Source organism: Sciurus carolinensis, chromosome 13 (assembly GCF_902686445.1).
Source record: "Sciurus carolinensis chromosome 13, mSciCar1.2, whole genome shotgun sequence".
Taxonomy (NCBI): domain Eukaryota; kingdom Metazoa; phylum Chordata; class Mammalia; order Rodentia; family Sciuridae; genus Sciurus; species Sciurus carolinensis.
Window position 1 is genome coordinate 87,071,464 of NC_062225.1, and position 23,710 is coordinate 87,095,173.

Consider the following 23,710-nt stretch of genomic DNA (forward strand, 5'->3'; position numbering starts at 1 on the left):
GGGAGGCCATGTTCACAGGAGAAAGGGTAAGTGCTGAGAAAATGCTGGTTAGACAGTGTCCGTTGAATTGTGTTCCCCCAAAGACGTGTGGCCGTACCCCCGACTGTGACCTTATTTGGAAACGGGCGAGTTGCAGATGTAATTAGTTAGGTTACAATACCAGCATGGGGGGTGCCTCAATCCACTGTGACCAGGGTCCTCCTGAGAGAGAGAGATGCAGGGAGGACCCCACGTGACACTCCAGGCAGAGACAGGTGCCGCAGCAGGAGCCAGGGGACACCAGGGACCCAACGCCGGACGCTGAGAGAGGCCCAGCCACCATCTCACTTCAGAGTTCTGGCCCCAGAACAGAGAGAGCAACGTCTGTTGTTTGAAGCCACCCAGCTTGTGGCGCTTTGTGACAGCAGCCCTAGGAGGTGCTGGCGGAGCCCCAAACCAGCCTGCGCTCCTGAGACTAGCTAGCTCACCTGAAAGAGGTTCCAGAGCAGGAGGAGATAACCCCATTTTCTCTGTTTTGCCATAGAACTGTTTTCCTCAAACGTTTAGTGCTCCCCAAAAGGTAGTTGGGAAATGAGGATGCCCGGGGGCACGGGATGGGGGTCCAGGAGGCGCCCCGCCTACAGAGACCTCTGCTCAAGCTCGGGGAGCGAAGGAGCCCCTGGCTGGCAGAGAGGTCATCCTGTGGACGCTCACCTGCCACTCTGCCTTCAGGACCAGCTCAAAGGGAGGCCCCAGTGGACATCTGCTCGTCCCTCTGACCTAGTCTCTAGGCCTCTGCAGCCCCTTGCCACCCGGGGGCCTTGGCAACGCTGCCCCTGCCATCTGGAAAGGTCCCGGCTCCAGCCCCAAGCCCACCCTTTGTCTGCTTGCTGGATTGTCACTCATTCAGGGCTATGTGCAACCCCACAGACCACACCCACGCCCCCAGACCCGATGTGGGAAGGGCCGCAGCATAGTGCTCCCGCCTGGGTCTCCAGTGTCCCTGGCTGCCCTGGGCACAGCGAAGAGAGGACGGACTTCGGCACCCCAAGGCCAGGATCCCTCTGGCCTCCTGGCTTGACCCTGGGCAACCTGCTTTGCCTCTCCAAGTTGCTCTTTTCTCGTCTGTAAACCATTCCTGTCAGCACGCTGTTGGTGAAAATAAAATAACCAGGGGAGCGTCTGCAATCTGCCCCGGGAGCCGCTCCCCGAGGCCAGCAGGGCGGCACACGCTCCCCTGAGCTGGCCTCTGACTCGTCCACCACCTCCCAGAGCTGCCCGCTGAGCCCTCGGATTCTGAGTAAGGAGAAGTTAGCGCCCGGGGCCTCCCCCAGCACCCCTTGAAGACACACGTAGCACAGCAGGTAGCATTTCCCGCCTCAGAACGTCCTTGTCATTTGCTTAAGCAAGTTGGAAACTCCAGAACCAGAACCCACAAAAAAGAAGTACCTGGGAGTCAGGTGGGCTGAGAGTTGGCACTGACCACTCCAGGCCGCTGTGCCAGGGAGCAGACCCTTCCCTCTGCGTGGTGTAACCCTCCCACTTTCCAAATTGATTTGAACTAGATGATGTACAGTGACCACAGCCACACACAGGGCTCTGTGTTCCCTGGACAAAGGTCAAGTACCTTCCATTCCCAGCTCAAGAACTCCTGAGGCTCTGTTCTAAGAGGAAGAAGGGAAGAATGGGGACCAGCCGTGTCAAGTCAGCGGGGTGGATGGCCAGCCAGCACACAGGCCAGTCCTCTGGGACCTGCTCCTGGGGAGGTGCCTGGAGCCGCTGCAGGTGGGCCGTCTCCTGTCATCCATTGCACACTCCGGAGCACGCACGTCTGGCAGGTCCAGGCGTAAGAAGCCGGGCGCGGGGTGAGCTCCGGCCCCAGTTGCCCCCCTCGCCCGACTGGGCTCCCGCTGAACCCTGCCACCTCAGTGCTCGTGATCAGGGGCCTTCCTTGTCAGGGACCCGGTTGGACCCCTACACGTAGAGCTTTACAGGATGGCCACCTCCAGAATCCACCAGAACTGATGGCTTCAGGCACTTGGTTTTAGCCGTCTCCAGGGAGTATTCAACGGACCAACCTACAAATGCTCATCTCTAAAGGGAACAGTTAGCAGCAAGGCCACCGGGGCTCACACTGTAGTGGTGAAACCAGTGGAGTAAACACGGAATTGTACCAACGGAAATTCACGGGGAGCCTCTGGATGCAAAGTCTGCAGCACACACGGGAGACCCTTGGACTGGGTGCTAAGGAAAGCAGAAGCTCTTCACGGCTGAGCGACCGGACACCACTGGGGAGCAGAGAGAGCCTTGCAGGTGTGAGAGAGCCACCAAGCTGCTGAGAGCGCCATCTTCCAAAAGCGCTACCTGCTGTGTGCTTGGCTTTAAAGCTCAAAGGAACTCACAGTCACAAGCAAGAAGGTAGGCTATGTCTGTGCGCGTCTTACAAGGCCCCGACAGCCTACGTAGATCAGGGGTAGCAATAAATAGCCTGGATTCTAAACAAAAACCAGCACGGAATTCTACCACAGAAAATGAGATCCCATTATGGAAAATTAGATACCTAATCCCACCTTGTGTCTGCCAACATACATATTTCTCGGGATTTAAGTTAACTGCTATGTCAGAGACCCCAAAATACAGTGACTTAAAGTAGACTCGCGCCTGCCCTCCCGTCAGCCTGAATGTGAGCAGTGGCCAACACCTGGCAGGTGTCTCTGCTCCTTGAGGTCATTAAGGACCAGCTTCCTTCCGTCTGTGGCTTGGCCACCCCCTGGACTGCCCCCGCTGGTCACGTGGACACCAGCTCCCAGAACCACTCACATACCCAGCCTGGGAAAGGCAGAACCAGCGAGAGGACCAGCAATCGCTTCACTTTAAATAATCTGAAAGTCACACGCACCACCTCCTCTCACAGCTCCGCGGACGCGGTTGGCTGCCCGGGAAGCCAGGACGCGTGTCTCTGGGATGGACCGTGTGCCCGGCTGAAACTCGGGGCTGTGGCCTTGGGAAGAGGGCAGTTAGGGGTCCTCGCCTCAGGACACCACAGCGTCGTGCTAGAGACAGAGCAATGTCACCTCCAAGGGTGCAGAGCAGGTGCCGGGCTCGCCGGTTATGAGGTTTCACATTTCTAAGGAAAAAAATGAGCTCTATTTATTGCTGACTCTCAGTTATTGATAAAAGGGAGAGAAAATCAGAACCATTCGTGAATGCACTCAATGAAGTCTGATGGCAGAAGGTTGATGAGGCCGAGGCCAAGTCAGGCTGGGTCCCCTTCCCAGGCGAGCCAAGCTTCTGCAAGAAGTTTAATCCCGAATCTCTCCTTCGCTCACTCCGGGAACGCTTGTCCACTGCGTGCCTGGCGGAGGGAACAGGAGTGACCAGGGGTGACACAACCCCTGCTCCCTGACAGCATTTAGTGAGCATTTGCATCCCAGTGAAGAGACAGCTGTTAATCAAAGAATCTAGAAACGCACCACTTCCTGCTCAGAGGAAAAAGGATTCCCTGGGTGGAGAGCAAGACCCAGGGCCCTGAGCAGACGAGCCAGCAGGACGCCCAGAGGAGAGGCAAACCGGCCAGCGCTGCCTTGCTGGCTGCCGTTCCTGCAGGTGAGGGCCACTGTCATCAGCGCCTTCTCCCTCCTCCCCGGCCACCTCCTTTCTGCCACCTGCAGCAGCCACAGGGGCGGAGGCCCCCGTGGTACAGAGGTGAACTCTAAAGCTCGGCGTCCAAGAAAGGTGGAGAGGCTACGGGGGACCTTGCACATCCAGGGACGACACCATTCACAAGTCAAAGTCTCTCTGACCTGGTTAACATGCCCCTGCTCCCGAAAGCCTTGAGCCTTCCGCAAGAGGAAGGGATTGGCCAAGATTTGGGGCCCCTTTCAGCCATATTTCTGAGCTAGTCTGTTTATCCTTCTCTCCTCTGGTTGTGAGCACCCGTTTGGCTCAGAGAAGGAAGCCAAGCGGGAGTTGCCATTTTATAGAAGAAGAATCTAAGGGTAAGAGAGATTCTGGCCAGTCATGAGAATCCGCCAGAATGCGTTGCCTCAAGCACTTGGTCGCAGTCAGGTGGTTTGCACGAACCAAGCTGAGTGATGAAACAAGGTTCGTCTGATCCCAAAAGTTAGCCCTTATGTAGCACATGTCTTTAGATCGATAGATGGTCTCAGTCGAATGAATAATGATTTTTTAAAAAGTCATACAAGTCCAAACTCCTCATGCAATATGGAAATTTACGTGACATCTTTAGCTCTTTAAACATCAAAAAGTTATTGAGAAAATACTTGCATATATATATACACATGACTCATACCCACATCTATATTGAGAATACTTAAGCTATTGGCTTAACAGTAATAGCTCCAAGTTCTGTAGAGAGAGGTTCAAAAACAATTAAGCCCTTGATATAAAAATTGCTGGGAGACGTTTCCACTTCAGCAGGGCAGCGTGAGGAGCTTATGGACTGGTCCCCCGTGAAACTGGAGAAAATTATTTCTTTAAAAAAACACCACTTAAATCCTCTGGAAATAGTCCAAAGGCACCGAGCAAACAGGGAACAGCCATTAAAGGAAATCTCCAAGAACTCAGAGAAGTGACAATCGGTGGCATCTGGGCCATGATGGGTGCCCTCCTGTCCCAGCTCAGGGTGACAGAGACTCTGCTGCAGACAGGTGCAGCCCAGAGCGCGGTCTCTGGCTCCCCCTCCCCCAGCCACGGTGCTCCTCTGGAGGGCCAGGGGCCTCCTGTCTCCCTGGGAGAAGCAGGATGTAGGGGTTTCTCACGTCACCCTCGTCAAGGGCACCCTCAACACAACAGAGGTGAGGATGAAGAGCAATTAGGGGACCAGCAGTAAACCACAGGCTGGCTGCTGTACCAGAGTGGCCAGGGAGAGACAGCTGAGAAGACCCCTCCACAAGTCAGAACTGGTCTCCAACCAGGACCTCAGCAGCCATCCCGCAAAGGTGCCCAAGTTCAATGGAATCAGCCAGTGGAGCGATTTATACCCAGGGGAGCGTTAAAAACAATATAGAAAGCTGCCAGAAATTTGTGAGTTTAACACATGGGTGTGATCAGGGACACAGACAGAGCCCCCCCAAACCCACAGCTACCCCAGGGAGGCTGTGCCCTGGCCCAGGGCTGAGACCTCTGCTGAGCAGCGCGACAGGTTTAAACTGTGTGGGCCGAGGAGTAGATTTCACTGAGACAGCACAGCCAGTCGCTACATGAACACACTGCCAACGATCAATAAGAAGCCCCAGAGAGAGGGGACCCACAGCCAGAGTCGCCACAGCATGTTTTCTAGAAGGTCCGGTTTCCAACAAAAAAACTAAGTCATGGAAAGAAATGTGAAAATCTGACCCAGTCGTGGGGTTGGGGGAGGCAGTGGACACTGAGAAAAGATTGAACACACAGACTTCAAGGCACTGTTACAGATATGTCCCAAGTTGGGCGAGGTGGCACACGCCTGTAACCACAGCGGCTCGGGAGGCCGAGGCAGGAGGATCGAGAGTTCAAAACTAGCCTCAACAACTTAGCAAGGCCCTAAGCAACTCAGTGAGACCCGTTCTCTAAATAAAATATAAAAAAGGACTGGAGTGTGGTTAAGCACCCCTGAGTTCAATACCCAGTACCAAAAACAAAAAACAAAAAACAAAACCCTGTGTTCCAACAACTTAAGGAAGCTGCGATCACAGCAAAGGGAACCGTGTTGGCAGAGTGACCAGGAAGTGCGAGGTCAGCGTCTCATCAGGTATGACCACCAACAAAGAGAGAGTCTAGAAGAATTCCAAATGGAAATCCTGGAGTCGGAACAGATGATTAATGGAAATAAAACCTTCGCCATCTCAGCAGTTTTCAACTGGGTGTGCGGCTGGGTGGCAGAGAGATTGCTCAGCGTGTGCGACCCTGGGTTGCAGCCCCAGCAGCAAAGCCACCTGGAAGTCAGAGCTGCAGAGACTGTGCAACTCAAGGGACAGAGAAACCGAGAAAACGGATGAGGAAAGACGACAAACATCTCAGAAAAACGCTGGGTCCCACCAGCGGATGCGACCAGCGTCTGCACGGTGGGGTTGCCGGAGGAAGAGGGGCAGGATCGATACCCAGAACTCCCTGCCTTCAGGGACACACCGTCTACACAGCCAGGAAGCTCAGCAGACTCCACTGTGGGACAGAGAGAAACATCCCCAAACAGACGCTTCGTAGCACCAATGCCGAAGGCCAGAGAGGCAAGGAGGAACCCTGAAAGGGGAAAGAAATGAATCACCCACGAGGGAAGCGTGACATGACCACCTGCAACGGAGACAGGACACCGAGGACAGCATTCAAACACACACGACGGCACCCAAGAAGCCACGCAAGACACTCCAGGAGAGAGAAACAATTTGTCGTCAGCAGCCTGCCTGCAAGCAAGGCTGGTGGACGCTCTTTAGACTGCAAGTAACCCAGGAAGGGCATTCATTTTTATGTGGTGCTGAGGATCGAACCCAGCGCCTCACATGCGCCAGGCAAGTGCGTTACCACCATGCCACAACCCCAGCCCCCCAGCAAGGTCATTCAAAGCCACAGGAAAAACAAAGAAGACGCGTATAGACAACGATGTCCTTATCAACGACATTAGAGATGTACATTTCCTTTCCGTCCTTCCAGTCACTGATTTCCAAAACCTGGATGGAGGGCCATATGTATGCTCTTGTATTTTTGGACCTTTAGCATATAGAAATGAAACACAGTCGTCAACCGCAGCGCACGCGAGGCGGGTGGGAACAAGCCACACCGAGCGAAGCCAACGGCTCCATATGGAACAGGATCACCACGAACGCATGCAGGGAACCCGAAATAGGAACTCTGGGATTTAATATTTAAAAAGCTATAAACATGTACTTGATTTCCTCTCATCTCTCAACTTCTTTCAAAGACATAAAATTACATAACAAGATAACAATGTGCGGTTGGGTTCGTAACGTGTGGCTCTAGCATGGTAGACGATCGTCCCACAGAAGGACGGGAAGGGGAAGAGAACTGAACAGGAATAAGGTTCCTAAATCTCACTGGAGTCAAGTAGGGGTCAACCTAAGCAGAGGCTGCTCAGAGCTCTATGGTGAAGCCTAGAACAACCACTGAGAACCTGACCAAAAGAGCCAGGAACAAGCACTGGCATCATTAAGATGTTACACCAGGAGAGATTCATGAATGCAAAGGGACATGAGACCTGCAGAAAATGGAAAGTGGCAGGCACAGTGACCCCAACCCTGCAGAGCACACCAGTGTTCATTCCACGACAGCCTCAGGGACAACAGGGGTCCAGCTGTCGCAAGGGAGCCGAAGAGTTCCTGGTGTCTGGTGGCAGTCACTGTATCACTACGGCCTGGCTTACGCTGCGTTTGCCAAAACGAAGCTTGAACAACCTCGCCGCGCGGCTGATCTGAAGGAGCACAGAGCAAACAATTAGGTTTAGCACATGATATTTGAGGATAATAATGGCCAAGCTCCCGCGAGGCATTGGCTAGACCACGCTCTTCACCGTCAGCGCGAGCTCCTGCTCGTAAAGAGGGTCTGCTCGGAGAAGACGCCTCGCCCGGCCCGCTCAGCCGCGCATCTCGTCGTCCACCAAGAGCCACATCGCGGAGTAATTGACCCCCGCCATCATGCGCTCTGTGATGTTCACACAATGGAAGCCCCGAGTGACGCACTCTGGGAACACAGCCTGTCATTAGGTGACATGTGACGGTCTGAAAAGAGCAGCATCAACCGAGGAGGAATCGAGCAGCCCAGCGAGACCCAGGCCTGCCAGTGCCCCCGCTGCGCTCCCTGCCCGCGGACACTCAGCCGAGACTCAGCCAGAGTTGGCTGAAAGCACGCGCTGCTGGCAGCAGGTGGTGGCCCAGGAGACCCTGCCCGCTCCTCTCAAGGTTCTCGACCGCCTCCGAAGCCCAAGCCCCACACTCCGTTCCAGGGCTCCAGGCGCCCGTCCTCTGGGGTGTGACTTTTCAGACTCCCGCAGTGTCACAGTGTTAGCCACTGCCCACAGTAGTCCAGAGCCAGGAAGGCCCGCCAAAGCCCTCTCGGCTCTGGCCCCTTGCAGACCCTCCTGGGGGCGCAGAAGCAGCAGGCTTCTCTTGTGCCACCCGCCCCGCCTCACTTCGGGGTCAGCGCGTGCTCCGTGAGCACCTCCCTGGCAGCGTATCTCTTTTATACCTGGGCCATTGAAGTCCTCGAATTTTCAATTTGGGAAGGGACTCAGAAGGAGAGCGTATTTGATCCTGAGACCAACACCACAAATCCCCGCAAACGAGGTAGCTTACAGCAAGGGAGCTGTGTTCCCTCCCAGGGCGGGTCTCGCAGTCCCAGAGGGAGGTTAACACCCAGGGACGCGTCCTCCTTGCCTCCTCCTTAAAGTTCCCTGGCTCATCGCTGCATCACTCCAACCTCTGTCTGTCCTCAAAGTCATTCTCCTGTGTCTCCCTGCGGCGTGGGGCTCAGGGCTCACATCTCAAAATCTCCATCCACATAAGGATGCCGGTCAATGGACTGAGGGTCTCTGGATCCAGTATGACCATCTTGACTTTGTCACATCTGCCATGATCCTATTCCAATGGTGACGTTCACAGGTACTGGGCGTAGGACTTCAACTTGTCTTCCTGGGGGATGGGACACAGCCCACTGGCAGGAGAGGGAACAGGAGCGTGGTTCTCTAAGCATTCACTACTTCTCACACTGTTCCACCATGTTCTCATGACAGCTCCCAACAACCCGGTGCCACAGGGACTATTCTCTTCAGTTACAAGGTGAGGAAACCAAGGTTCAAAGGGGTGAGTGACAGTCTTGGCCTGTAAGCAACATAGGTAATTCCACTTCTGAATCTGCCCTTGTTGCTTATTCAGGTTGATGTTTAAACACAAACGGTCTGTCTCACATCCCATAACCACACCGTGCACTGTGCAGACTACAAAACTCAACAGCCCCAGGAGGAGCAGACGCCTGCCCCTGTCACCCAGCAAGAAACCAGCCCCAGTGCCAAGCACCCTCAGTCACAGCACAGACGGTACTGCTGCAGGTGGCTCCTGAAGTCCCGAGCACATGCTTGTTATAAATGGAGTTCTGTTTCCCACTGAGAGTGGGACCAGGGTTAAGAAGCATCTCGGTGACTCATGGAGACCTGCTGCTAGCTGCCCAGCGGACACCAAAACGGGAGATGGTCTAGAGAGAGGCATAGCTGCAAGCTGAGCTGGCATTTGATGAGGTGCCAGGGACAGCAGTAGGAATGGGGGTGGGCTGGCAGGCCCCGAGAAGTCCCCTCCAGGGGACACTTTCTGTGCAACAGCAGGAGATGCAGAGGTCGCAGTCAGGTGGTCAGGGACCCAAGACCACGGATGTGAGCCCCAAGCCATAGGGAGAGCCCCGCTTTCTATGCCCCACAGGCCCCAGAGTTCAGGGTTCTGGGTGGGCCAAGTGAGGGTCTGGAGACCTGCGTTCAGGTTTGGGCCTTGGCTTAGACACCTGTGGCTCACACAGGTGCAGATCAAGTGTCCTTTGCGGGGACAAACCAATGGGACCAAGCCCTGAAGCCCCAGCATGGCACCAGGCAGAGCCCACAGGCCACGGCACCACTACACTCCTCATCGGAAGCGAGGGTGAGAGAACTGGGCCCAGCCTGCTCCTTCCAGAACCTTCTGAGGACACAGCAGGCCCAGAGCCCAAAGGCTGACCAGGCCTAGGTTCCGTTGCCCAGCCTCCCACTCAGCTGCACATTTTGTCACCTTTCTCAGATCAATGGCAGAATGAAGAGTGTGGTCAACATTCTGTCCCTGCCTCCCCGCCATGTGAGTCCAGGAAAATCCCCTCCCTCTGGCGAATGAGAGGGCCGCTGAGAGCCCGCCCCGTGCCACGTTCTCTGATCCTCCTTACAGCTTCCTTGGAAGGGAAAGAGGCCATGCTCTTTCTGTCCTGCACGATGGCTGTTCAAAGCTCTCCCTTCCTCCCAGGGGCAGACGCGCTGTCCGTCTGCCCGTCAGGCACCTGTCCCTGGTGCCTGGCCCCTTTGACTGACATCCTTGCGACGCAGGCTTCTTCTGGAGGCAGAATGCAAGAACACGGATCGAGGGTCCACAGCACGCCAGGGCGCCCCACACAGGGTCCTAGTCCTGAGGGCCTTGGAAGCTGGGAGTGATTCTCCTCCCTGGCCCGAGACTGGAGCTCTGTGCCGTGGTCTCAGGATGACCGAGCTCCAGAATGCAGGAGCAGAAGCGGAGCACAAAGACGGTACGGCCCCCCACCCCCCACCAAGAGCACAAGGCCAAGAGTGGCCTCTCAGCGCGGGGCAGGAAAGGAAGGCCTGCTGCTGCCTGCCACAGGGGCCTGGGTTGGATCTGCACCTTGTGTGATTCTTACGTGGGATCCTGTGATCCCCGTTCCACAGAGGAGGCGGAGTGGACTGTCAACCTGCCCAAGCTCATGGCTGCAGCAGGGCAGAGCGTGAACATGTCAGTTTGATTCCCAGACCCCGGCTCCATCCGTCCCTGCAGGCTCGACCCCCGAGTGGACTGTGTGCCCCAAATTCATCTAGTGAAGCCTTAACACCCCACACCAGGCTGAATTGGAGCCTGGCCTGTTAGGAGGGGACTGCATGCAGTGGGGTGAGGAGGGGTGAGGAGGGGTGGGGCCCCTATCCCTCCTAGGAGGTGACACCAGGCGTGAGCTCACAGTGGCAGGCAGCAACCACGAGCCAGGAAGAGCCCTCATCAGAACGGCCGCACTGGCACCCTGGTCTCAGACTCCCAGCCTCCAGGACTGTGGGAAAACACATTTCCATTGTCCACGCCACCCCTCTGCTGTGGCCCAAGACTTCAAACAGCTCAGTGCTACCTGAACAGCTCTCAAGCCTTCTTTTCTCCACTGCTCAGTCTTTCAGAGGAAGAAGATAGCCTTAACATGTCCCAAGGACATCGCAGTGTTTATAGAGGAGCTGGGAACTGGAGCGTATCCATTTAACTTCCCGATGAAGAATTTACGGGTGCAGGTGCTTCATGGGAGCTTCAGAATCCCCGAGGGCAGCTCCCTCCCGTCTGAGGACTGCTGCATAGATGTGTCCTCACCACCCTCTCCCGGATGCACCTGTCTGCAAAGAACCTCATCGCTGGCGCCATCACAGAGTACTGGGGTCATCTCCCCAGTTTCATGGTAAGGACCTGAGGGCTCAGTGTCGGGAGCCCTTGAACTCCATTCCTGGTCCCCTGGTTCCCACATCAATGCCACAGCCCCAAATCCCCAAATGTAAGCGTGTACATTATAATAAATTTTGTTAAATGTGAATTAATCTATGGGCAAACAAATGCAAAACGACACCCAAATAATTAGCACTATTTGAAGATCAGCCAGAGACAGACAGAACACAAAAATAAGGAGGAGGAAAGGGAAGGAAGGGAGGGAAATAAACTCCTGCTCATTGGAGTTCCTAGTAACCATCATTCAATTTCCATCTACTTCGTGGGCATTTGCAAAGGACTGTATGCCAGGCACTGGCTACTGCTGAGACTCGGAGATGACTCAGTTGAAGTCCCCTTGAGAAACTGCACTTGGTCTCCGCTCCACTGCCTTGTGCTACCTCACGAAGCAGAACCTGAGTGGGAGGTGGCGTCGCCTCTGGGGCTAAGCTCTGCCAGCTTTTCCACCAACATGTGACCTGATCCCGGTCCTCCGATGTCCTTCTCACACACTCCTCAGAACACACGAGGTTTGCCGGCACAGGCCAAGGTCGGGCATTTGTAGGATTCTGCATCATTTATAAAGTGCTTCCACATTCCAGGTTTCATCTGCGCCTCTAAATGCCCTTGAGAGAAGGTATTGAAACCTACAGTGACAATAGGTCTCATAGGGTAAATTGCCCAAGGTCATGTAACCAGACCAAGCCCAGGTCTGAACTCACATTTTCCTGGCTCCAAATATAGTGCTCTTTGCACCCTTCCAAGTTGCTTCTAGGTCCCCTGCCAGACACTTCATTTATACACAAATACATATGTCTAGCTTGGCACATAGTATCTGGACAAATTTGGAGCTGGACTCAACTCAAATTTGCCTTGACTCTGTGCAAGCAGTGTGTGCCCTTTGAAGGAAATTATGTGCACCTGTTTCTGAGGGTGATTTGAAACTTATGAAGTAATGCCTGAGATGAGCCCTGTAAATTGATAAGCCATACGCATGTGGGTCAATGTCAATGTCACGGTCACTATGTATCTGATCATCAGCAGGAAATAGAATCAAGTGTACACAGCTCATGCTGCAAGGCCTCTAGGTCTCCCTCCAGACTCTGAGAGTCCCCACCCCAGTTCCTTCCACATCCTCACCATATTCTAAAGCAGTCCCTTCTCCCTCGACAAAAATATCACTTAAACTGTATTTGATAATTCTCAGAAAATAATAGAAAAGGCACTCCACCCTCTTGGCAGGTACCCATTCTGTCAAAGCAGGTCCGCATGACTGTCAGCAGCGCTGCACACCACTTCAAAAGTGAAGAGTGATTTGAACCTTCTCAGTAGACGTGGAAGCAGAAATGGAGTTTCAGATCTATATTTTGAAGTGTTTCCTAAAGCGGTCCCCTGGAAATAGAAATGCTTTTGCTTTTCACCAACAGGCACGAAGTGGCTCATTTCTGAGCTCTGTGAGGTACCCTATTTTGGGGGTAGATGCGGTATCAAGGGACAACACTGGGATTTATATGCAGCTCTCTTAGAAATGCTTCCCCCCAATATCTAATTATCCCATTCAAACCCCAGCACATTGTCTTCTAAATTCCTAAGTGGTTTAATAATAGAATTGCTTCATTAACTCTGATACACTCTTGGGAATCAGGCAGAGAAATTAAACAACAGCCAGAAAAACAAGCAACTGCAGATACGAACGTTCCTAATTCCAAATGCCCATGAACTTGGCAGTGGTGACTGTTTTGTCAAAAACAACAGGCTCAGCCTGAGGCGGGGTGGTCACAGATGATTGTCCTAACCTCTCTGTGCCCCCAAGCCAGCCCCTGCTTCCTCACAGAGATGGGGCCTCTCCCCATGCACCTCCTATCACCCCACACATGCTCTGGACCTTCTTCTGGCCCTGAGTTGACTGAGGTCCCTGCTGCTATTGCCCTGGGTGGACCAAGGTCCCTGCTGCTGTTCCGAGCCCTCCCCAGGCACGGCTGGTAGGACCACTGCTGCTCACTTGACAAGATGGCTCCAGCCTCGCCTCATTCCTCCTTCCTTCTGCATAAGGCTCAAGAGCCCAATCCGCAGACTTACTCCTGCTTCCAGAAAGCATCCCATTCAGAGGAGAGCAGCGCTCCCTATGAAGCTCCCCCAACCGCCCCCTACGAAGCTCCCCCAACTGCCCCCTACGAAGCTCACCCAACCGCCTGACTCAGGGCCCCGGGCAGCCCTTCCCGGCCCCTCTGGTTCAGCCCCCTGGTGTGCGGTGAGCCCAGGAAGGGCTTGTTCAGGGGTGGAAGTGTGGTCTCCAGCTGAGGGGCTGACAAACAGGGTCCCTCTCTGAAGGGGCTCCATATCAGACCTGCTCTGTGGAAGCCATGGGTTTCTATATTCCTATCTGATAAAACTGTCTTCACAGCGAAACTCTTTTCAAGTCTATGACTACCTGTGTCTCTAGATGCCACCCTCCAGCTCCTCGCGCCTGACTGGACTGCTTCTCCCTCGGCTCTCTCCACTCTGCTCCGCTGGCTCCTTGGTGCCGTTTCCCCCATCCCTGAATGAGAGCTCACAGTGTCTGCGGTCGGCTCTCCCTGGGTTCTCTCACCCCGGCCCACCCTGGCCTCTGCCTTCCGCACCAAGAACTTCCAAACTGCGTCTCCAGCCCTGACTTCTTCCAGCGGCCTGCTGGACACTTGGACTCTGCCCCCCATCCGGGTCCTGCCAGCATCTCGGTCACCCTACCTGGAGCCAGGCCAGTCACCTCCCCGTGGTCCCGCTCCTGCCCTGGCAATGCCTTCGGGAATCAGGTCCTGGAGGCCTTCCCCGACCCAGGCCCCTCCAGTCAGCGGCAGAACCCGTGTGGATGTGTGCAGGTACCTTCCACAGGAGAGCGGCAGAGAATGCTGAGACCCCATGACCAGGAGACCTCGGTGTCCTCCTCTCGGTTTGCACTGAGAACACAAAAACCAGAGGAGAATCACGCTGTGCCGGGTCACCTCCACCAGGAAGGAAACCACTGGTCCAGCTCCTTGCTTACCGGCCTCCAGGCAGCCCCTCCGCCCTGGGGCCGGGCCCCAGCAATGCCCCAGCTAGCTGCCTCCCACATCCTCCCTGTGCCACCTGCCTTCCCAGTAGCACGGGTCCTGTCCCCATCTAACCCTTCAACGTCTTCCCAGTCACCTTAGGTCAAACAGGGACCCCAATCTTCTAGAGATCAGATGGCTTGGTCCTTTCTATAACCTGGGAAGCAAACGTGCCCAGGGGTCCCCATGGGAGCCCACCTGCTCCCTGCTCCTCCAACCTCACTTCCTTCTAACTCAAACTTCCCGTCAGCATGCCAGCCCTCCACGCTCCCCTCCCGTAGCGCGGTGCCAGATTCCCCAGCGCGTGGCTTCTCCTCCTGGCGAGCCTCTGTGCTCTGTACCACTCTGCCAGGCTGTGGTCTCTGTGCAGCAGGCACCACATCAAACTATTTCCCTATAGCTTTTCTTTGTGCCAGAGCGTATCAGGCCCTGCCATCCAACAATGCCCTGGCCCGGGGAAGTGGGAAGGGAAGGGGCACTGCTTTGCAGGGCACGAGCTCTGCGCATCAGCAGAACTCCTCCAGCTGTCTCTGGGGTCCCGTGTCCTTGGAAGGGTTTCCAAGTGGACGACTCTCCAAGGCGGGGAGAGGGCTGGGGGTGTTGCACTTCCACTGTCCAGCAGGAAACCAAGGACCTTCCAACGAGTCATCCGGGTCCCTCACAAAGGGGGTACAGAGACCTCACATAGGGACCAAGTGACAAGAGAATCCGTCCTGCTCTCAGCGACTTCTCCACCGAGACCCTTGTAGTGAAAAGAGTGGCTTAGGGAGGAGGGGAAGGGACAAATGCCCAGCACCAGGAGCTCCTGCCCAGTGGGAGTACAGGACACAGGCGGTCAGAGCCCTGGCTCATGGCAGGAGGCCACAGGTGCAGTGGGGGGGGACCCAGCAAGGTGCCACCAGGTGGGGAGGCCCAGCTCTGCCTTCCATGCTTCCACTCAGCCTCCCCAGCAGCACCCCTCCTGTGGCCTCCACCGAGAAGCAGCACCCACAGAGCAGGGGCCCTTCCTCCTGGGAGAAACACCTTCCCTGCAGGTAGGCCCCGCCTCCCCTGGCTGGGGTTGGGTCACACGGCCACAGCCGCTAGCCACAGGAATAGGATTATCATTACAGCTGATCGCCCTTCACCCCTGGGCCAGGGGAAGGCCCCCAAAGCATATGACCTGAAAAGAACTTGAGTTCTGTTAACAAGGAAGCGGCGGGCAGGTAGAACCTCAGCCCAGCAGGCTCAGACCACTGGGGCCAATGGTGGATCCAGCGTGGACCTCCGGCGTCTGGGTGATCCAGGGCCTCAGAACCTGGGTGGCCTTTTCAGTTCTGACACTTGCTAATCATCGGGGCAAGTCCCTTCTCACCTCCCTGAGAGCCTGTTTCCTCATCTATAAAGTGGAGACAGTGATCCTTCACCCCGTTATGGGGAAACTGGGGAGGAATCGTGCCGTGTGCTTTGTGTAACCTTATTAGAAAGGAAGAGGCCGCCTTTGCTTCCCCTCAAAGCATGTAGCAAACGACGGTGACGACGGTGACATGGCATGCAGTTCACTGGCTGCACCAATGGAGGCTATTTTGGGAGGAGTGGTTACTAAGAGACACAAGGCTCTGGTAACCTTGGCAACCATAGGTAAGATGGAATCATGGTGCCTCCACTTTTGTATTCCATTCTTATCTCCTCCTCACAAAGCTTGGTGTCTGTGGTTTATCCTCTCCTAGTGCCCAGGAGGGCCTGGCATTGACCTGGCTAAACTGCTCCTGACCAATAGGGTCCAGATGGGCCCTAGAAGGACACAGTCAATTCCTCTCTCCTGAGGTCAGCATGGGAAAGTGCAGAGCAGCTTCCTAGGGATCCTGCTTTCTGCCTCTCTACCTGGAGTGGCCTGTAAGTGGTCATATAAACACCGTGTGCAGAAATCAGGGATGTAAGCAGCAGACCGTGGCCAGCCGCGAGGAGCACAAGAGCAGTTGCAAGATGCAACCAGGTCTGCCCAGGATGACGCTATAACAATGTGCCCTTGCAAACTCAGGGTTTGAGCCATCGTCTTCACTGAGTAGATGTAAGATATTAGCAGTCAGAAATAGAAGGATATTTAAAACCAGGAGCAGCGTGTAAAGACCACCAGTGCTGCAAATACGAGGCACCCTCAGCCCAGCTTAAGAACCAGAGGATGACAGGGACCTCCAGAGGCTGCGTGGGCCTCTTATCACACACCATGTGCTTACGTCCCCATCACACTCCAGTCTCACCACGTTTGTACCCTTGAAGATGCACTGTTTTACATAGTTTTGAATTTTACCTAAATGGAATGATGTGGACTCACTCTTCCGCTTTTTTTCTCAATTGTATATTTTTTAATCAACACATACAAACTACAGTATTTGTGGGGTACCATGCAAACAACCGTGTCTCCTGAAGCTCCTCCTCCTTGACACACATAGTTGTGGAGTATTTGTTCAGACTGCTTTGTAGCATCCCGTTGTGTAAATTTTCTCCAGCCCCCCACCAAAAAACGGTGGAGGAAGCAGGGCAGGGTTCAAGCTTCCATTCCTCTGACGGCAGTCTGTCTGCTCCCGGCCACTCTTACTGTCTTCTCCTTGGCTTTGGTGTTCCATGGTTTCAGCAGGGAAGTTTTGATCCCTCACTCACCTTTACAACCATCCAGGGAGGCAGACAAGACAACTGTTATTCTATCTCTTGAACAATTTTGAAGCTAAGGCTCAGCAAGATTAAGACTTACAAAGGAGCGGAGACTGGGGGAGTTTTCTACTGTAAAATTTCTTTCTAACAAAGATCCACCAAGTAGTGGCTTTGTTAGATCAAGATCTATAAGAACTTGTAGCAGAGAACTGAAATGAAGGAGCAGATGTGAGAAATATCCCTTAGGGAGTGCGTGGGTCAGTGGGTCGTGCGTTTGTGTGTTGGCGGTGAAGGTGAAAAAGCTGGTTCTCAGCTTGGCAGATGCAGAAGCCCCATCTCGATGACGTCCCAGGGAGTCCAGCTGCTGATGCCCACTCCCAGGAAAGCTGATGGGGAGAATAAGAAAGGACTTTGGAAAATCAATATGCAATTCAAACTAGAAGGACCACAGGGATGAGACCGCCTGGAGCAGTGACCCACGTGGTCTTCGGGGCAGCACATCAGGAGGACGTGTGGAGGATGCATCCTGGGTACAGGCACAGTGTGAGTGTTGGATGTGACTACAAGGCCACAATGTGCACACTGTCAAATAAGCCCAAACTGGATGTCAGAGCAAGAGAAGAGACAGACACGAATGGAAGTTTCTCTTGCCAGCAATGAATCATCTTGTACACGCCCACTCAGGAGTCTGAATCTGGTCCTGTGAACCCGTCTTGTCCTACCGGGAGCACGACACAGAAAGCTAACAGTGACGGTGGGACCCAGAAGAGGCACCGTGGGGTCAGCAGCAGGCCAGGCTGCGACCATGGCACAGGCTTGCTGGGTGCACAGAGGCCAGAGCTCCCTCCCTCAGGCAGATCTAAGCTCTTCTACTGGCTCTGCCCTTGCTAACATTCACGTCCCAGGCAGGCAGGGCCCTTCCTGCCCGGCTAGTTCTCTGTTTTTAGGGACAGCTGCAGACACTGAGCTCATCCATAGTCATCCTTCCCCATCATGGCAGGTTTTGAGAGCAAATGCCCCTCCTTCTACTGCGAAGGCTCTGCTCAGCTCTGTAGATGATGGGTCAAGCTGCGTCCACGGTGGTGCAGGGTTAAAACCATAACTTTGAAAACCTAAAATGACACCCAGGGCAATCAAGCCAGCAGTCCTCCCATCAAGTCCATGAGATAGGAATATTTGCATTTATATCTGAGGAGAGCAAGGGTCAGATGTCACAAACCTCGATCAGGTCACATGTGGTAAGGCGCACGGCTGGGACTTGAACTCAGGCCCGCTGGGCTGCAGATCCTGAGCATGCTCTTTTCACCTTTAGAGTCTCTCTGCCAGGGTCAGGGTACTGTCAGAGTTTGGCAGAAGACATTCCTAGTGTTATCACTGTCAGGAATTACAAACTGAAACAGCCAAGACTTCAAGACCATATTTAATTTTTGTAAATACTTGGCTTTTTTATTGCATATGAATAAAAATGCCCATTCCACTAACCAGATACCTAGAATTAGAAAATGGGACATTTTTAAAGCCTTGCAACATCTACCCATATATAATTACTCACTGCCTACAGACTCTATATTTTTAAAAATAGTCACAAGGAGCAGGAATAATTAATCTGGCATGATTACTCCATTATTAGATCACCATTGTGCTTTAGTCCCACGATTAACAAATTCTCTTCGTGATTGAAACTGAAACGCTGATCAAGATTAGTTAAATTTCAGGGTCAATCACAGAAAATAGAAAGTGTAAGTGGGGTTTTGATTAAACAAACTCAGAAATTGGCAGGGAACAGAAGCAGGAATTGGCATGCGGTCCCAGACTGTCTGCAAGGTAACAACGTGAGTTTTGCTGAGGGCAGGTTGAGATGGAGATGGTGGCCACCTGGCGCACGTGCCCCTGAAGCCGCAGAGCCAGAGCAACAGCAGAAGGACAGACGACAAGAGATGGCCTGGTTCCAGGCAGGACCAACACAACTTGTGGGGAAAACAGAGCTGAGGAGCAGCTTCCCAGAGCTTGGCGGGTCTCAGAAGCCAGTGTCTGGAAACTGGAAGCTTGATTTAAGGCAGGTCTTCCAAATGGGGGAGTCTGATAAGGTCAGGGTAACCACCACGGTGCCACAGTTCTGGGCGTGGGGGAGAGCAAGGTGGGATCTGAAGCAAAGAACCGGAATACTCTCTGTCGATGTTTTCCATGGAGGAGTTCATGGATCTTTCTGGAAGTTCCTGTAAGAATTATCAAGCCTGAGCTGGAGACTCTGGGAAATAAAGTCATGTAAGTGAACATAGAGGAAGAGCAGCAAGCCATGCATCATGGTCCCGGCTGTGTCCAGGCCCAGGGTGGGGGCAGAGGCTTCGGTTCTTGTTGGCCAGAGGGCTGGTGCCCACGAGTAGCATGGGCTACAGTGTGAACGACAACTGGCAATGAGAGGACAGGCAGGTGAGAGGCCGCTGTTCTGCCAGCCTTGGGTTCAGCCCCTGCGTGACCCTTCAGGACAGGTCACTGCTCCTAGCGTCTGACATAGTGTCACAGCAGTGCAGGAACCCTGCGGGGGCAGGAGATTAATGAAAACAGACCAGGACAGAGCAACCAACCCCAGACTTTCCCAAGAGCACCCGCAGCACAGGGACCTGGGGGAGGGATCTCCCAAGACAGCTCTTCCCTGGGGAACCAGAGAGATTCCCTGATCAGAGCAGTCGCCAGGCAGGGAGACCCCACCCAGGAGAGGTCCCCCAGGCCCAGAGTCTCCACCTAGGTTCTCTCCCGCCCCTTCCAAGGAACTCTGGGATTGACAAGGCCCTGCCTTGGACTCTTCCCAAGGCCTCGATTCCTCATGGGGTAACTGACATTGTCACAGGCCAAAGTAGCCTGAGTCCCGGGGGAAAGGCCCACCATGAAAACAGGAGAGCCAAATAAATATCACTACCACCCAAAGCAGGATTGTCAGAAGAGGAGGAGAAAAATGTAAAAGAGCATAATAACAAGTATATATACAAGAAGATCAAGGAGGAATTAACAAGAATTCTCTGAAAGAACAAGAAAACTTTTTTAAAAAAGAAAAGGGCAAAGGACTTGAATACATCTCTCCAAAGAAGACACATGAATAGCCAATGAGCACAAATGACAATGCTCACATCACAGTCACTGGGGAGGCAATGAGATCCACCTCACACCCTTCAAGGTGGTTATTTAAAAAAAAAAAAAAAGCCAAAATTGAAAATAAGTTGGTGAGGATGTGGAGCAATTAGAACCCTTTGTGCATTGCTGGCAGAAACTAAAACGGTATAGCCACTCTGGAAAGCAATTTGGCAGGTCCTCAAAAAACTAAACACAATTACCATTTGGTCCAGCAATTCCACTTATGGCCACACACTCAAAGACCTGAAAGGCAGAATCTGAACAGGTATTTGAAAGCCCGTGTTCAAAACTGCATTATTCATAATAGCCTGTGACCATCAACAGATGGATAGATAAACAGAATGTGGTATGTATATGTATACCCTTCAGCCTTCTAGAAGGGTCTTTCTATACTCCCAAGACTTCTGACACCCGATTTGTGGATTTGCCACGTCAACAACCAATTCTCCAACTCTCCAGACACCACCTGGGCACGCGACTAATCAGTCCCGTTCTGACATCGCCTGGAGTTAGCACTGACCCCACAGGTTACAGACCCAGTCCCACTCAGACACCAGCCACCAGCCCCTGTTGTGACCCGTGCTTCTGACCAAGCAGCTATAAACTGGGAGTTTCCATAACCTTGCCCTCGGGTTCAATCATTTGCTAGAAATGCTCACAGAATTTAAGGAGTTGCTTGACTTACTGTTACTAGTTGGCTTTTTTTAAAATAGAGATTACAATTCAAGATCAGTCAAATAGAAAAGACGCAGGGCAGGTAGGGTGGAGGAGGGCCAGCTTCCACGCCCCTGAGGGAAAGACTGCCCTCTCTGCACACCAGCCTGCTCCTACACAGGAAGTCCTCCCACTCATCACTCAGGGCTTTTATGGATGTTCCACTACACAGACATGATGACGAAACCATTGGCCATTTCCTCCCGAGCACCCCACCTGGCTGGGTCTCTGCAGTCCTGGGACCACAGGGTTGACAGGGAAACACACGAAGGACCTTTGGGAAGAGATCACATGGGGACCGGCAGACGCCCTCCTTGACCTACGCCAGGTAGACTCCTCTGAGCCCTCCTGTGAGGTCTCCACGGCCGTTCTGTCTTCAGCCTGCCTCGCCCAGTCTCAGCAAGGTCCTGTGAAGTCACTTCCGGGAGACGCTCCCACCCTTCACTTCTGCTAAATTCCTCTTTAATCTCCCCTTTGAGGTCAAAGTCCTTGACCTGTCTTTAGCAATAATCCCCTACTCTTGAAGTCTCCTTTAGTCACTTTCTGCCCTCGGACCCCTGTGGCTATAAATCCCACTTAAGTTGATCATGTCAGGGGACCTCTATTGCAGTAGTGGCGAATAAAGTCTTCCTTGTTGTTTTAACAAGTGTCAGAATAATGTTTTCTTTGACAGTGTCCAAATTCATCAAAACTCTCATTTAGGAGCATTACTTATATAAAAATTATACCTCTATAAAGTTCATTTTTAAAGGGGGGTAGATGAAACATAATTGACCAAATGTTAACTGCTGACATCGATGATGGGTACTCGCAAGATCATTAGCCAGTTCTACTTTCATTTGTATTTGAAAATTACTATAATGCAAGGTTTGAAAAAAATCAGAAGGCCCCCTTCATCGAAATACCCTCACTCCACCCCCAGAAAGATGCCCCTGTAGAATTGAAAGAGAAGAGCAGGCGCCCTGGGTATTTGCATACTGCTTACGAAACACAGCCCTGTGCTGCTGGCGGAGTGTGTTGACGTCTCGTTGAAGTCCACTCGCTGGACGCGGGAGGAGTAGCCTCCTGGCAGTGGCATGGCCATAGCTTCTTGGCTGCAGACCCATGCAGCCGGTCACTGCTCTGAGTCCCAGAGGCGACGGCAACACTGGCGAGAGCTGGTGCATCTCAGCATACCGCACAGAAGGGCGCAGCAACGAGGATCTCAGGGAACCACTGTCCATACCAGGCCGTCCTCGACCAAAAACCACTGTGTAGCGTGAGGCCGCAAGACTCACAAGCTTCCACTCTTCATGTTCCCGTGAGAGTCCAGGGCAGCCATAAAGTGCCACTTCACTTTCATACGGGAATTCTGGGGGACCCGGAGGGACTTGCCAAAGACCACTCAGGCGGGCAGCTAGGCTGGGACCTGAGCCCAGGCGTCTGACCGTAAGCAGGGCATTCTCCCCCAGAGCTGCAGAGGTGGCCCCAGGGCCACAGGAACAGCCCTAGTGGACTTCTGCCTCCCCCGCCCCAGCCCGAGGGCCACTCCTGTGGAAGCTCAGAAAGGACTCCAGCAGGGTAACTCAAACCCAGCAATTAGCCACGGTGATTGGCATTAACTGCCTGTTAGTTCCCATGGTATGTCTAACCTAGCCCCTCCTGGACCCCCAACCAGGAACAAATCCCCGACTGTTCGCACGTTGGCACGGTGGGAGGAAAGTAGCCCAGCCCAGTCGGGGGCCTCAGGCTCCCTACGCAGAACTTGCCCATTATCTCCGTTTCTGAGAAGGACCTTAGTGGAATCAGTACCAGTTTGCAAAAAGAACCCCATTTTTGGTGCCCTGGGCCATAAGCCACGTGTCTGGAGGTATCACCCTTTAAGGAAGAAGCCAGTGACCACCCAGCTCCTGGGCCACCTCACAAGTTGCCACAAGGTTTCAACGAGAGCACTGAATGTCGTGTTGACACACCGCGGGCGCTTGGTAGACGCCCAGTGTCTTCATAAACATCACTATGGGAAACGTCTTCCCAGGACTTATTTTAAACAGTGTTTAAAAATAGTTCTTGTTTAAAATAGATCTTATTGCAGATCTCTGTCTCTGCTTCTCCAGGATCTTCTTCATTCAGGACACAGATGAGGACACTCCTGAGCCTCCAGCCTCAGAGCATCCCTAGAGGCTACCATGAAGTAACCCTGAGGTGTCGTCCTTAGAGCTCACTTAGAATCAAAGACTTGCACTCACATGACAGGGCTGCCACTGCCGGCTGTGTGACCTCAGGCCTATTAGCGAGCCTCACACAGCCTCAGTTGGCACTCCTGGAAAGGCGGCTGCACCTGGGGTCAGCATTGAGTGCCTTATGTGCACCGTTGGAGGAGGTCGGTGGGTGTCAGCATAGATCAGAGGATTCAGGCTGACTCAGTGTAACATGCACACACACACGCACACGTGCATGTGTGTACACCCCCATGTACACTCCCATACATACTGATAGATGCTGTGTCAACTCAAGGCATCCTGGAGGTACCTGTATGAATTACTGGATGGAGACAGCCTCCTAGGCTCCTGGCCAGCAAGTGGCTCTTGCAGATGCTCCATCAAGGGCTGAAGACCCTCAGACACCAACAGGAGGATCTTTGGGGCAGTCCAGGCACCAGCTGGGCTAGAAACTCAGCAGGTTTCCGTGCACCCGGAACACAGCAAGGCCCTTGCTGGGGCTTCTCTGGACACCTCTCCATCCTTGGGTGAAGTCCTGAGGCAGCCCCCAGCTTCCAGAACCCATCCCAGAGCCCCCTGGCTACCTCCTCAAGCCCCCAGGCCTCTCTCTCAGCTGCTCTGTTCTTCCACACCAGCCTACCCCTCCCCAAAGAGAATCTTGCTCTTTCCCAGCAGAACTCAGAGCCCGAGCAGCAAACACAGGTTCCTCTTTCTCCCAAGACAAAGAGAGCTAAAATTTCCTGACTATGTTATGAGGCAGGAGGTTTGCATATCCCATCTTTCTAGCCCAGCA